The following is a 15,696-nucleotide window of genomic DNA, read 5'->3' as shown; positions in this document are numbered from 1 at the left end:
AAACTGGTGCCCATTATCTTTTGTCCATATTGTTTAAATCATTCTGCAAATTTCTCTACATCATGTCAATTAACCATTACAGTACTAAATTTTGCATTATCAGAAAATTGAATATTTCCCCTTCAGATCCACATTAAACATCAACAAATCCAAGGATAGAGCCCTATTATACTTCACAAATTACTTGTTCACTCCTGAATTCTGCTCCTATATATATACAACTCTTCAGGATCTGCTCATCACCCATACTTGTATCCATAATTTATTTTAACGTTATTACAACATGAAACCAAATAAATTATAAAAAAGATGTTTATTAACTGGCTTATATTTTACTGGATTTCAAACCAGCATCTTCAGAGCACATTATATGTTACAGTTAACACACTATTATTATTATAGTCTATTAGACTGTATCCATATCAACTTCACATATCTACCTCTATTGGCTCCAAATTTTGTAAAAGAATTCCATGTGGTATTCTGTCAAATATAACACTGCAAATTTCTACAATATCATTGTATAGCCATATCCTTTATCCATCTTAGATGGCACTATTATAAAAAAAAGTATGTACGTTTCTAAAGCAAAACCATATCCTTTACAAAACCACTTTATCTCCCTCCACAGAGAACCATATTCTTATCCAATTATTCCTATATTCTGTCTGTGACCAACTTCTTCAATACCTCTGCATCATTCCCAATATAACACAATTGTCTATAATATATAGGGAATGGTGCAAAGGTCTATCTCTGTCTTAGAGCCTCCTTCATGCAATGAAACTATTTTTTCCTCCTTCCATTCCCTTGGAACTTTGCCAAAACTGAGACAAATTAAACAGCCTAGTCAGAGACAATACAAATTCTTTGCATATTCTCATAAATATGAGCTGATATCCCATCAAATCCCATGGCTCTATTTGCAATGAGATTCAGCAATATCCTAAATCAGTAATGGGGAATCTTCAGCCCGAGGACTGCAAGATGGCCTCTTGTGTTTGGTGCTGCCTTTTTTGCAATGTCAATTATGTATTTTCATTCTCAAACAGAGTGTATTTTAATTATGTTTTAAAAAATTGTTATTTTTAAGGCACAATATTAAAAAATCAACCACTATTATTGATCTATCCATTGTTCAATCATGTTATATTAATCTGTCACTAGAGGAAACTATGAGTGCTTGATGCAATGTCAGCTTGATTGAAAAAAAAACCAGTTTAGTTTTCCATACATGTTGCTGTGTTGCGGCACTAGTGTATGTATTTTCGTTTTATAACAAGCTGAACGATTAAAAGTTTGCTTAATTTGTTTATTAATTTTTTTAAAATTTTCCTTGGTATTCCACAGATGCCAAATACAAAGAAAAGAACAATTAAAAAGGAGAACAGAATATTTAATGAAGAATGAGGGCATTACTACATGCTTGAAGTCAAAGATAAAATGATGTGTTCACTTTATGCTACTGCAATTTCAGCAGTGAAAAGATACAAGGCTGATTAGCATGAAAGCTTGGTCACTTTCCTTCAATTTTCCCTTCTATCATTCTTTTCACTAGGCTGTCTCCTCTTAATACATGTCCTATCCAGTTATGCTTTCTTCTTCTTATGGTCTTTAGTAAATTCCTTACTTCTTCAACTCTTTTTAATACTTCTTCATTGGTGATTTTTTCAGTCCACTTTATTTTCTCCACTGTTCTCCATAACCACATTTCAAATGCCTCCAACATTTTAGCTTCTTTCTTCCCAATTTTCCATGTTTCTGACCCATATAAGGTCATACTCCAAATATAACACTTAATAAGCCTTTTCTTTAGATTTTTATTCATTTTATTGATAATCAAATTTTTCTTGCTATAAAATGCATATTTTCCTTTGTTAATTCTTTCTTTTATTTCCATGTCACATTTTCCATTTTCTCGTATTATACTACCTAGGTATTTGTATTGTCTCACTTGCTCTACACTTTCTCCATTCATCATCACCTTGATACTTCCTGGTTTCCTGGAGACTCTCATCACTTTTGTTTTCTTTGTGTTAATTTTCATATCATCATATACTTCCACATTTTTGCATTAGGTGCTGTAGTTCATTTTTAGTATTAGCTAATATTGCTTGATCATCTGCAAATCTAATATTTTGTATTGTTCATTCTTCAATAATGATTCTGCTTTTCTCTTCATCAAATGCTTCTTTTATCATTTCTTCTGCAAAGATATTGAAGAGCGTTGGTGACAGGCAGCATGCCTGTCTTACAACTCAGCCAATCACACATTTTTTAGTTTTTCCTACTTTTGTCTTTATTATGGCCATCTGGTTCATATATAATTCAGCTATTAACCTTGGGTCTCTCCAATCTAAACCTATTTTGTGTAATATTTTCATCAAATTTTCCCATTTCACCATGTCAAACGCTTTTTCAAGGTCAATGAAACATATATAAACTTCTTTATTTACTTCTATATTCCTTTTGCATATGGTCCTCATTACTCCAATTGCATCTCTAGTTACTCTGTCTTTTCTAAATCCAAATTGATCATCCCCCAGAAAATACTCCACTCTATTATACAATCGTTGATTTAATATTCTTAGCAGTACTTTGGAGGCATGCAAGAGTATGCTTATAGTTCTGTAGTCACTGCACTTAGCAGGATTGCTTTTCTTTTCAATTGGTATAAGAATACTCTGTGAAATCTTTAAGCCATATTCCTGTTTTGTAAATGAGGTTGCAGAGTTTCCATGTTTCTGCTATACCTTTGTCCTCCAGTTGTTTTAGGATTTCACTAGTTATTCCATCAACTCCTTCCATCTTTCCACTTTTTAATTCCTTAATTGCTGTTTCTACTTCTCTCTTTAGTATTTCAGGACCTCTTTCTTCTGTTGAGATTTCATTTTGCTCTTCCAATTCAATTTTTGTTGGTCTTTCATTTTTTGCATAAAGTTCTTCGATGTATTCCTTCCATCTTTCACCTTGTATTTCAATATCATAAATCAATTTTCCTCACTTATCTTCTAATGGCAGATTTCTTATGGTTTTTAATATTTGTATTTTTTTTTTTTGCTTTTTCAAACATTTTATCATATTGCTCCTTTTTATCCATTTCTTTATATTCTGCTTTTAACCATTTTGCTTTATCAGTTTCTCTTCTCAGTTCATTACTTAATACTTTGTATTTTCTGCTTCCCTCTTCAGTGTTTACATTTTTCCATCTTCTTCTTTCCTCTGTTTTTCTTATCATTTCATTTGTAATCCATGGCTTCTTAATTCTTTTCCCTTCCACAAAACCTATCTCTTCAGCAGCTGTTTCATATATCAAGTTTTTCAGTCGATTCCATTTTGCGTTAACATCAAGTTTCTTCAGATATATCCTCTTTGTTTCTTATTTTATTCTCCAGTTCTTCTCTGAATTTCTTACCTGCATCTCCTTTGAGTTTTTCTAGGTTCCACCTTTCTTGCTTTTACCTTTGTTTATTTTTGGTACACATAAGGACTACAAATAAGCAGAATTGAAAGAACCAAGAAAATCAATCAACTATGAAACTTCAAAAAATAAAAAACAATTATTTCAGGTGATGATATTACTGAAGCAACTATGAAGTACCGTATATACATGAGAGAAAAGTTAAGCCACATTGTGATTTGGAAATCAAAAACAGTGCATTGTCAAAATTGTATCATGTCTGGATTCAGATAAAGTTAATAAATACAAACAACTTCCTCTTTCATAAAGAACTATAACTGTTTACGAATTAGCTGTCAATGTTACTGAATGGCTTCAAAAAATTTGCCAAAATTATTTTTTCAGCCCTAGATAAGTCCAGTGATATTACTGACTCAGCACAAGTTTTATTTTATATTTGCATTATAACTGCAGATTTTCAAAATTATGAGGAGCTACTAATTTTAGCTCCTCATAATTTTGTTCTTAATATTTTTAAAAATAAATGTCAGAAAGCAGAGCCTAATTTGGCAATTTAGTAAGTGTATGCATGAATAGTGCTCCTTCTATGAATAAATTAACATAAAGCTTGTATTCCTCCAATATAATAAAATAAAGTATTTTATTAACTATTGAGATGTTTAACTTATAGAACTCCATTCTTGAATTTTTTTTTTTTTTTTTGCAAATAACATTTGTGTTATTTGCAAAAATCAAACTCTATTCAAACATCAGTTACTGTCACACAAATATCTTCACTTAGATGATGGGCCCATGCAAAGTGGTCATTCAGTAAGAATTATTTTGTCTGTTCTGTCATCTTGCTACCATCAGCACTCAGAGTTATCTTTCAATAGTCATTCTGCTTTTACTTATCATATAGCAGAAGAACCCTTTGAGATTTCCTTTCATAATCTGATTTGTGGTATATAAAGAGAAAGGTGATCTTACCATGCTGATCACCTTTCTCTTTATATACCACCCTCCACTTTCCCCCCCCCCAACTCCTGCTTAATGATACTACTCATTCATCTAACACCTAGCTGATTTATCCTTCTAAAAATGAGTATACAGTTTGAAGCCATTCTGCTGTAATTCTTCTTTGGCTAGAGTTAAAGTCTAGTTTAAGATGATAGGATGCTGGAATAGATGATGCATGCTATATTAAGTTTTGATGATGCCTATGTTTGGAGCAAAATGATATGCAGTCTTATACACATATCAGCCACTGAATTAGAAACCTTTATGCAGATATATATATATAAATGTCACTTATGCAGCATACACAGTGTGTCCATTAGGTAATAAGACAATTATTATATCAAAACAAAGAACTATGACTGGAATTGTCAATTACACAGATTCAAAATAATTCCCTCGAACTCCACGCAACTTTTACATCTGTCGTACAGGTGTTCAAAGGCATGGTGGAAGTCCTGAATGGGAAACCTCCTTCAGTCTGTGGGTCACACCACGTTCAACATCCTCAATGACGTTGAAGCATTCCCCTTTCAAGGCACACTTCATCTTTGGGAAGTCTGCGGAGCCAAATTTATCGAATAGTGAGATATTCAATCACACAGATCAACTTCGAAACTAGAAACTTCTTCACAAGCAGCACAACATGTGCCGTCACAGTGTCGTGCAATGGAAACCAATTGTTGTTGTAGAACGGTTCTTTTCTGACATGTTGCATGCTGGAATACAGATGTTGCATTACTCCTAAATAATACTGACTATTCACTGTCATGCCCTCAGGAACAAATTCACTGTGGATAATTCCAGCAGCATCAAAAAAACAATGACCATTGTCTTGACGCATGATTTTTGCAATTTGACTTTCTTCTGCCAGGGAGAAGATGTTCCATTCCATGCAGTAGTATTTCATTTCCAGATCAAACTGAAAACTCCAATTTTCATCACCTGTAACAATTCTTTGCAACACATGATCTTGATCAACTGCAAGGATGAAATTTTGACAAAAGTGCAACCCGGTGCTCTTTCTGTTCATGTGTCAATGTATGTGGCACAAACCTTATACAAATCTTCCTCTTGTACAAATCTCTTTCTAAGATTAATCTGGCTGTTTCCTTATAGACACCAATCTGTATAGCGAGTAGCCAAGTGATTATTCGCCTGTCATCAGCAACAATTTCCCTAGCTTGCACCACATTTTCATTTGTGCATGCAAAAACTGGCCATCCACAGCATGGTTCATCCTCCAGGTACTTCCCTCTTTAAACATTGAAAACCAGCAGAATACCTGTGCACAGTAAGCAGCGTAAACTTTTTTTTTAGGTCTTGGTACACTTCTGTAGCAGTTTATCCTAATTTACAGTAAAATTTTATCACAGCTCTTTGCTCTATGATGCAACTTCTGGCACACTCCACTCACACACTCTTACCTCAATGGCTGACACAAGAAAACTGCTGCATCACCGGAATAAAAAAGTTGCACCTGCAATTATAACACACTAGCAGTCAAATCTATAAACATGTTGGTTACTTTAATTCAAAGGGCTGCCCTGTAAAAAAATCAATCTCATTACTTAATTGACAGGCACACTGTGTATGTCAGTGGCTATAAGAATGCATGCTTTTGCAAATAAAGGAAGCAAATATGACGTGACTAAAGAAATGTTCAGTTTTCAAGAAACTGGAGGATTCACATTTACATATGTGCATATTCATATTTGTGAATGTGAGTGCGAATGAATACACTTTGTGAACTCCATATATATATGTGCAAGAAGCAAGGGCAAGTGCAAGAAGAATGATTGTGATGGATATTTTAACTACTGGTAGTATAAATTGGAGAGAGAGGAAGATGCATGTGGCAATAGGGGAATGGAATTTCTAGAATTCTTGAGGGACAAATGTCTTAGGCAACATGTAATAGAGGGAAGAAGAGGTTCAAGAGTTTTGGATTTGGTTATAGCATCAGAAGAGTTGATAACAACTGAGATGACATCTCTCCCACCAGTTGGAGAGAGTGATCATATGGTTTTGACTTGGAAAATGAATAGACATGCAGGAGTATCAAAGAGACAAACCAGAACTTATGTGGAATTATAAAGCAGGTGATTATAATAGTCTTAGACGTCACTTCGGGAAGTTTCATGGAGGGAGGAATTGGAAGGCCGGGATATCATTAGTGTGTGGGAAATTGTGAAAGAATATTTGTTAGCAGCAATGGTAAGTTGTATACCACAAGTGAAGAAGAGGACACAATTTGGAGTAAAGTGTATGACAAACAATATTAAACAGGAATTGCATGCGAAAAAGAGGCTATGGAAGAGATATAAGGAGCCAGGTGAAGAGAAGATGCATGAAGAATATAACAGACAGGCCAGGAGAGTCACTAGTATGATAAGGAAGGCAAAACTGGAATATGAGAGGAGATTGGCCCTAAGATCCAAAGAAAATCCTAGGGAATTTTTTAACTATGTGGCCAGTAAGAGGAGAAATAACTGTGGAAGAATGATATTGTAGGATAAAAATGGGAATAGAGGGACTGATGCAGAGGACATAGTGGAATTATTCAATGAACACTTTATAGGAGTATTTGATCCTAGAGGAGTCAGTTTTAATGCTAGAGGGATAGGGCAGGTTCGAGGTTTAGAGGTACAGGAGGAGAGTGTGTTTCAGATACTGAGTACTCTGGATGTCAGTAAAGCTTTGGGATTGGATGGTATTTCACCACGAGTTTTGAGAGAACGTGCTAGGGAACTGACAGTGCCTTTAACCTGGCTTTTCAATGAAAGTCTGGCTGCGGAAAAGGTGCAGGAATGGAAGGAAGGTAAGACAGTGCCATTGCATAAGGGTGGTAACAGACTGGAAGTGTCTAATTATAGGCCAGTTTGTGTGTCATCAGTAGTTGTTAAGATCTTGGAGAAAGTAGTGACGGACCATATACAGTATTGGGCAGATGAGGGTAATGTTATCTGTGAGAGTCAACATGGATTTGTGAAAGGGCACTCTTGTTTTAGGAATATGCTAGCCTTTTATAATAAAGTTACAAGAACATTAGATGAGGGAAAGGCATATACTGCAATTTTCTTAGACTTAGCAAAGGCATTTGACAGGGTGCCACATGATAAGCTGATATTTAAGTTACAGCACATGGGTCTGGATGTCAGATTGGTCAACTGGATTCAGGATTGGCTGTCTGATAGGTATCAGAGAGTTGTGTATGGTGGAGCAGTTTCAAGGAGGCAGAGGGTTACAAGTGGGATCCCACAGGGCTCAGTACCAGGACCTATGTTGTTTAACCTTTATATCAATGACATTGCCAGTGGATTGCAAGGGGATATTCAGTTGTTTGCGGATGATGCAAAGCTGGGAAGGATTATTAGTAATAGTGTAGATGCGGCAGCCCTGCAAGAGGATTTGAATAAGCTAGATAGATGGGCATATGAATGGGGGTGTCAGTTTAATGCAGCAAAATGTAAGGTCTTGAGGTTTGGGAAACATCAATGGAATGCTGCATACTCTATGGGAGGAGTTATACCAGAGGAAGTAGGGGAGACAAGAGATCTGGGGTTGATGATTGATATAAAGCTGAAATTTAGGGAACATATTGCAAAGGTGGTGAAGGTAACACAGAGGATTTCTGCAATTATGAGAAGGACACTGACCTGCAGAGATAAAAGGGTTATCATTCCGTTGCATAAGTCTCTCTCTGCTCAGACCACACTTAGACTATTGTTCTTAGATTTGGTCCCTAGGATTTGAAGAGGATAAATTAACTGTGGAAAGGGTACAAAGACGGATGACAAAGATGGTTTCAGGACTGTACAATTTTGGTTATGAGGATCGGCTGAGGGAATGTGGACTGCAGAGTTTGGTGGATAGAAGAAGGAGAGGCGATATGATTGAGACTTTTAAACTTTTGAGAGGTGGTTACAGGGTTGACACTGAGGAGTTCTTTTGCTTGGTTGAACAGCGGGAAGGAGTGATGACAAGAGGCCATCCCTGGAAGTTACGAAAGGAAACTGTGAGCAAGAGGGTGAGGAGTGGTTTCTTTGCATGGAGGGTGGTTGAACTGTGGAATGCATTGCCTGATGGAATGGTGAGAGCGAGAACGGTCAATGAGTTTAAGGAGTGGTATGATAGACTTTGTGTTTCTTAGGGGGGGACCTCTCCTCGATGAGTCTTGACAGACTTTATGTTCTTAGGAAGGACCTCCCACGATGAGTCTTTTGACTCCATGGAGCCCTGAATAATAATAATAATAATAATAATAATATATATATATTATAATTAGATATAGTTTACTCATTTATTTAAGAATTTCTGTATTTTATATCCACACATTTATCAAACTCTAATAATCTATATCAACAACCAGTTAACAGTCGGGTTGCAAACTTATAACACCAACTTCTCTTCCTCCTCTTTCATTCCATCTACCTGTTCTTTGAAACAGCCTCCTGCACTCATCTTTCCCAAAGACTCCAACCTTTAGTTATTCAAAAACACAAATTCTCATCCTCTTTCCTATACATAGCACTGATGTGCTATAGGTCTTGCAACCTTTCATGTGCGAGTCAGACAAAATATATGCTAACCAGACTGGCAACTTATTGTTGCCATCTGTCCTAATTGTCTTCAGCTCATCCAAAGTTAAATGCATTGTCTTCAGCACAGATGTTGAACAGATGAGGAAGAAGTAAGCATCTTTGCACAACTCTTATATCCATTTCAATTCAAATAGTTAATATAAAACTTTCAAATAATATATTAAGTATTTATCACAATTTCATACATATATTGCCAAAAATCTTTTAGCCTATAAAATAGATCGCCAAAGGAAAGCTGAACTCACTATACTTCTTGATGATTTGTCAAGAAACAGTTATCTCCAGTGCCCTCAATCTTGGAAACTGCCTGTTCCTCAGTCATGCAGGTTAACTTTGTCCTCTATCCTAATTAAAATAATCTTTACCAGTACAGTTGGCTCTCGGTTATATAATGAACATTATAACAAACTCTCTCACTATAACAAACAACTAAAAAAGTACCAAACAAAGTTCCAGACAAAGTACCAAACAACTATTTAAAGGAAATGCACTGTGGTTTATATGAGGTCATATAGTGAGTTGACTATATCTTGCTTGCAATGATAGATTAAAATTAATAGTTCTATGGTTATTGCAGTCATTATCATATCAATAGGAATCATACTATTGATATGATAATGATTCCAGTGATACATGATACTACTGTCTCCCACATCCTGGCAATGAATCTATGAAACATTTATCCTGCACTCTTCTGTAGCCTTAATTAGCTCTGTCCATATTTTGTCTGCACCTAGAACTTTGCTCCCAATCAAGCACATTAATGGCTCTTGTCACCTCAAGCCTAAGTGAACAGGTTCCATTTCAAAATCCTGTGCAGAATCACTTCCAAATGTTCCTTGCTCTCTCTCTGCTGTACAGTTCCTCAAATTGTTCCTAAAACTGTCTATTAGTCCTTTATAACATTTGATTGGCACACCAACCTTTTTTAAAGAGAACAACTACCCTATGTGGTGAGAGTTTTAAGCAATCGTTTTATTGAGATTACTTTTTTTTTTGTCTCCCCCACTGCAAAAAAGTTGTAAAAATCTATAGTCCAAGAAGCTATGTTTTTTTTTAAATCTTTCTTCATAGTTTAATTACTTTTTACATTTTTTACTTTTTTGTTTTATATACATCACTCAACACATGAAAGACTGCAAAACGTATGGCATATCAGTTCAGTTCAATGTTACTTAATCTGGTCTGTCTAGATCAGGTCAAGTCCCATATGACTAACTTTTCCATTCTGTCTGTAAGCTTCTTGTACAGTTCTGTGACAGACTGTAAGCCTAATAATCTTCTTTAAATTTCAATTCTTCTATTTCTGGGTCTTGCTAATGGCATTACATTGTTTAGAAGTTTGGTATTTGATCTGAAAATATTCTAACTACATGATCAGTACACTGGAATTGTTTTAATACAGTTTCCTCCATATTTAATTTCCTTTAGATCCCTGATTTATTCAAATTCTAATTTTCTTTTTTTTGACATTTTAAAATGTCTAACTTTTGTTCTTTATTACTTTATTACTGTATAATTATTATTTAATGCAGTTTTTATTGTTCTTTATTACTTTATTACTGTATAATTATTATTTAATGCAGTTTAACTTTAAGTCTTCGATATTTGTAACCTTCTCCATATTCTATTTAATCCATTAATTGTATATCTCACTGCCAGTCTATGATCATTTATTGCTTGTAAGTGCTGAGTGAAGAAACAGTGAACAAATATAAGGCATGGTTTAAACAGCTTTATGTGTTTAAAGTAAAGAACAAGAATGTATATCTTCTTTTTATATGCATACCTTCCTGTCATTTAAATATGGCCCTTCTATTTGGTGGCATATATCACTCATAACCATTTAAATTATATCATGTTTTGATGAGGTACATTATTATTATTATTATTATCCAGGCCTCTATGGAATCAAAACTCATCGTGGGAGGTTATCGCTGGTAAACGATCAGTTTTAACGTCATATTAGCAAATATAATGAAGAAATTGGCGAGTTTGTGACCTAAAAACTCCCAAAACCATCAAAGTGTTAAATTTGTTGCATTTTCAATGTGTGTGTGTATGAGTATATGCATATTAATGTGTGATGACTGTATACATCAAAACAGGTCCTGATTTTCCACTGATTTAATTCATCAGCAGTGGTGCAATCAGGACCTGTTTTGATGCTGTTTCTGACAAAGGATGACTGTCTCAGATCTGGCAGTTTCATGCAGCCAATTTATTTGAAATGGGAGGAGGAGGAGAGGTCATAAAGCATATAATAATATTCGTGGTAAACTGCTTCACTATGTTTTTCATTAAAAAGGAGTGAATGCAAGGTCTTGTACTGAAGTCATCTTTAAAAGCATGATTCTCCCCCCCCCTCAACAGATATGAGCCAATCTGAGAATACCAATTGAGAGACAAACTGATGTTTGAAAAGATCTAAAAGGCAAGATGACTGGTACATATTTCAACATGCAGAAGAAATCTTGCATATAAAATAAAGTGGCATTCTGTTTATGAGAACCAGATCTCATGCAATTATTGCTGTCACCAAGCTTCCACTGTCAATCCATTGCAAAAAATGAGATTCCATAGGCTTGGCTAAGTGTCATTATATAAAAAATAAAAAAAGCAAACTCAGCCTTAAAATTGAGAAAAATCATGGTTAAAAGCATGAATTCATGAGTATTCTCTTAGGTGAAGTTAAAATCAGCTCTCCATGAAGTCAAAACTAATCACTTTGATGCTTGTAAATTATCACTATCTGTCAGTCCTACTGTGCTTTCAATTAATTCAGCATCCTTACTTATTATTAATTCAGCATACTAACAGTGAATTCCATGCTTGTTCTTCACTTCACTCTCGCCTTTCATCTATGAATCTATGACTAATCTCCACTAGGTTCATCTGATAAAAACTTTGCTGACTCACATAATATAAAGCGCCTTTATGTTATGTGAGCAAGAACATCACGATGTTTGATATCAGATTGAAAGACTGTGGTTTGAATTATGTCTTACTGTCCATAAAGTTTGGGAAATTGTTATCCTGAACTACTAAATAGGTTGTAAGTTATTTTAATTTAAATTTACTATTAATATTTTTAGCCCTATATGTTTTTAGCCTAATGAACATGCAACTGTATGTATAGAGGGATTCTAATGTAATGCATATGCTGTGCTGTTTCTGTTGTTCAAATTTCTCACTATTGTTCTTCGATATACAAGATAAAATGTTTGTACAATAAACTTTTACATGTGCAATTTTATAATTGTAGAAACGCCAGAGATATCACTATATAAGAAAATATTTTACTTCTTTCCTCAAATGCTGATGGATCTTCTCCATTATAATGACAATCATAATAACCAACTTACATTTTCCATTGTGTTGCTTCTCTGGGGTTCTCCTGTCAGTACACAGCATGTCCACTTTGCAAATGACGTGTGCGCACATGTGTGTGCGTGTGTGAGTGTTTGTTCTACCATGATGGCACCAGAGATTAACATAAGAAATCCTGCTGTGAGAACATATGTCTAACTTTTTTAAGTCACTTCTTGTGGCTTAAAAAATTGTAGATGTGTTTGTTGGTCTGGCCTCCGATAAATATGATGGTAATAGCACACTGGGAAAGAAAATTCATCTATCCCCCTAAAGACACTTGAAAATATAAAATTGATAGCAGGATTCCAGCCCATAGATTGTCAAACTAATAGAAGATATGCTCTGTTCATTCAACTATATCAGCAACATTCAAATTTCATCACAAACATGAGAGCAATACAACCAAGCTAATTAAGAAACCTGAAGTGGATGAAAAAGTAAAGCTGACACTCTAAACCAGGGTTATTAGATCTAACCCTTAACTTACATATATTTAGTACTGCCATATGTTTCCAACCTTATGAGAATAGGCCAGCCATTTAAAAAAAAAAAAAAATCAGATGAGCTCATCTCCATACATAAACACACATACACAACAGCTTAAACGTTGTATTCACTAGCATTCAGTGGCATAATAACAATCTCTTCATGGCAGCAATATCTGCTGTGTTCCTCAATTCCTAAAATACCACCTTCCCCTAAATTTCACTGTTATCCACTGTCATCCTAAGATTCTCCTAAATGTTTATAGCATTATCTCAAATCTTCAACTCTCGTAGATCTTTACACTAAAAAGGAATCTTCGATGTTGTTGTGTGAAAACTTCATTTCAAATTCTGCTCAATTACAGAGCATATAAAGTAATACTCCATGTAAATCTTGGATGGGACTGGGTACAATAGCGAGTTGGATAACTCGCTTGATACTTATTTGACTCGCTGTCAGACATTGTGTATCAAGAAGTTGTGTATGGGGGACAGAAGTCAAAAAAGGAATCATTATGCTGCAGGAATCCATTTTGGGGCCACTGTCATTTAATTTGTATATTAATGATACTGGGATAGGTTTAACTAAAGATATGCAATTCTTTGCAGATAATGCAAAACAGGGGATAACAATAAGTCAAGAATGTGTAGACTGTGTGAGTGGAACTATCAGTTCGCCACAAAGCATACGATTTTGAAATTTGGCAATGACCAGATGCAAAGAATACACCTGGTTGAGTAATCTTGAAGGAAATTGAAGAGACATCTAGGAGTGGTGGTGGACAGGCAACTAAAATTCAGGTATGACATTGCACAAGTCATAAAATCATCAGATTATGGTAGTGATGCAGAGTACCTTAATATATAGAAATAAGAGTTATGGTTCCATTGTATAAGGTTGATCTGACCTCGTGTAGATTATTGTGCAGATTTGGTCACCTGGTTTTCATGGGAATGAGGACATATTAAAAAGAATCTAGAGCAGACTAACATAATAACTGGTTTTGGGAAGAATGTGGAATATTAAGACAGATTGAGAGAATAAAATTTGCATAGCCTCATGGATAGAAGAGATATAACCAATAGGAGTGTGTATAAGAAATTTTTCATAGAATAGTGGGGGGAGCAGGGAGGGTAAAACAAGAGACTAACCCCTGGAAACTATATAATGAGAGTGTGTGCAAAGGAGCAGGTTATTTGCATAGAGGGTTGTTAGTGACTGGAATGCATTGCCTAACTGTATGGCAAATGTGAACATGTCAAATGGATTTAAAGCACAGTTCGATAAGGTTTTGTGACAATGTAAATCCCTGTGATGAGTCTTTAAAGTGAATGGAGGTTTGGAATTAATAATTTCTGGTTAAAATAAAGAAAATAAAAATAATTTGCTTTGCAACATCGGTAAACAGCTAAATATCCCCATCAAACTCTTCACATTAGTAATACATAAGTTGAACAATAATCCTGAAACAACATTCAGTGATATATTAAACATGTTAAACAAGCAGTTTAACAATTCTGCACCTCTCAATCTAGTCTTGGATTTCTGTCCAACTGACCTTGAAGTTCAAGGAAATGCAACCTGGCCTTTAATTTGAAATTGCTTAGTCAGCTTCCCCATCCTGTATAATGGTACTATTTTACTCTCTTTTCTGTTATTGCAAGATTCTCAATAAGTAATTCAAAACACCAGAATATGTCTATTGCTGTCAATATCATGATATGACCAGAGGTAACTGATGCTCTTTTGTGATGGTGCAATTAAAATGTTTCTTTTTTAGAGTATGGGTGTATAAAAATCCTCCGAAAAAGTGAACCTGAAAGAACAACCTGATGGGTCTATCATTTCTATACTTCATCTATAAGAATGCAGAATTTAAACAATAAATAAATTCACACTGATAATTAACTGTTTCAAAAACAAACCTGTACACAGTATTCTTTTTACCGGCTACAACAGCAAATCTTATATAATAGATACTAATTTTTTCCACGAATACAGGTATAAATATTGGGGTAAAGGGAAGAGAGAGGAAAAAAGCTCAGCAGAAAATAAAGAGAAAAATTGAAACTTTTTCGCTTCGTTTCATTTCATACTTCATATTCATAAAAGGCACGACAGAATATAATTCTGTGCTCCCTGAAAACCTCGTTCAATTCCACGCTTCAATTAACAACATACATGCACAAAAATGTCGGTAGCATCTAGACAAAAAGGGCTCTTCAAAATCAAAGCAAACAGATCCCAATAATTCAAAACACCTCTGGCATATAATTCCTGGTTGTACGAAATATATCCAAGCAGGAGTGCAGCTGTGTTAAGGAAAAGAGTTTAAACTTTATTATTATCATCTAAATATACTGTATCGATCTAGCTAGACCTGTTTGTTAATCTCTGAAAAACTTCACAGAAATATATACACTTATATTCGATGGGCACCTTAATCGAAAAGATTCATAATTAAAAACATTACTGTTCCACACCATACCAACAAAGGTATGTTTAACCGGGTTTCGAAGCACACTGTTTAGGTGGGGGGGGAAATGCTCATAACACAAGGGAAAGTAAACGAAGCGACACTATATAATTACCGCATGAAACCAAAAGCAGCCCAAATACCGTCTTGATTACAGAAGTATATATAATATTAAAAAATAATAATAATAAAATTAAAACTATAATTATTGTTATTAACATTATTCCTCCATGGAGTCAAAAGACTCATCGCAGAGATATTTTTATTATTATTATTTGACACCTCCGGGGAGCCCAAAGACTCATCGAGGGAGGGCACCTCCGGGGAGCCCAAAGACTCAT

General features: G+C 34.9%; 1 protein-coding gene across 2 annotated transcripts in view; it reads right to left on the bottom strand.

The window, feature by feature from the left end:
• Positions 1-15,374, bottom strand: part of LOC150095803 (uncharacterized) — a 243,918-nt gene extending 228,544 nt beyond the window's left edge. For both annotated transcript variants that reach the window (XM_090409875.1, XM_090409876.1), the window contains exon 1: positions 14,976-15,374. The gene's annotated coding sequence lies outside the window, so the exon portion shown is untranslated. The remainder of the gene's footprint in view (positions 1-14,975) is intronic.
• Positions 15,375-15,696: the final 322 nt, after the last annotated feature.

Source organism: Typopeltis vanoorti, chromosome 20 (assembly GCF_054136105.1).
Source record: "Typopeltis vanoorti isolate ZY-2024b chromosome 20, IOZ_Tvanoo_1.0, whole genome shotgun sequence".
NCBI lineage: Eukaryota > Metazoa > Arthropoda > Arachnida > Uropygi > Thelyphonidae > Typopeltis > Typopeltis vanoorti.
This window is presented reverse-complemented; position numbering and strand designations above follow the sequence as displayed.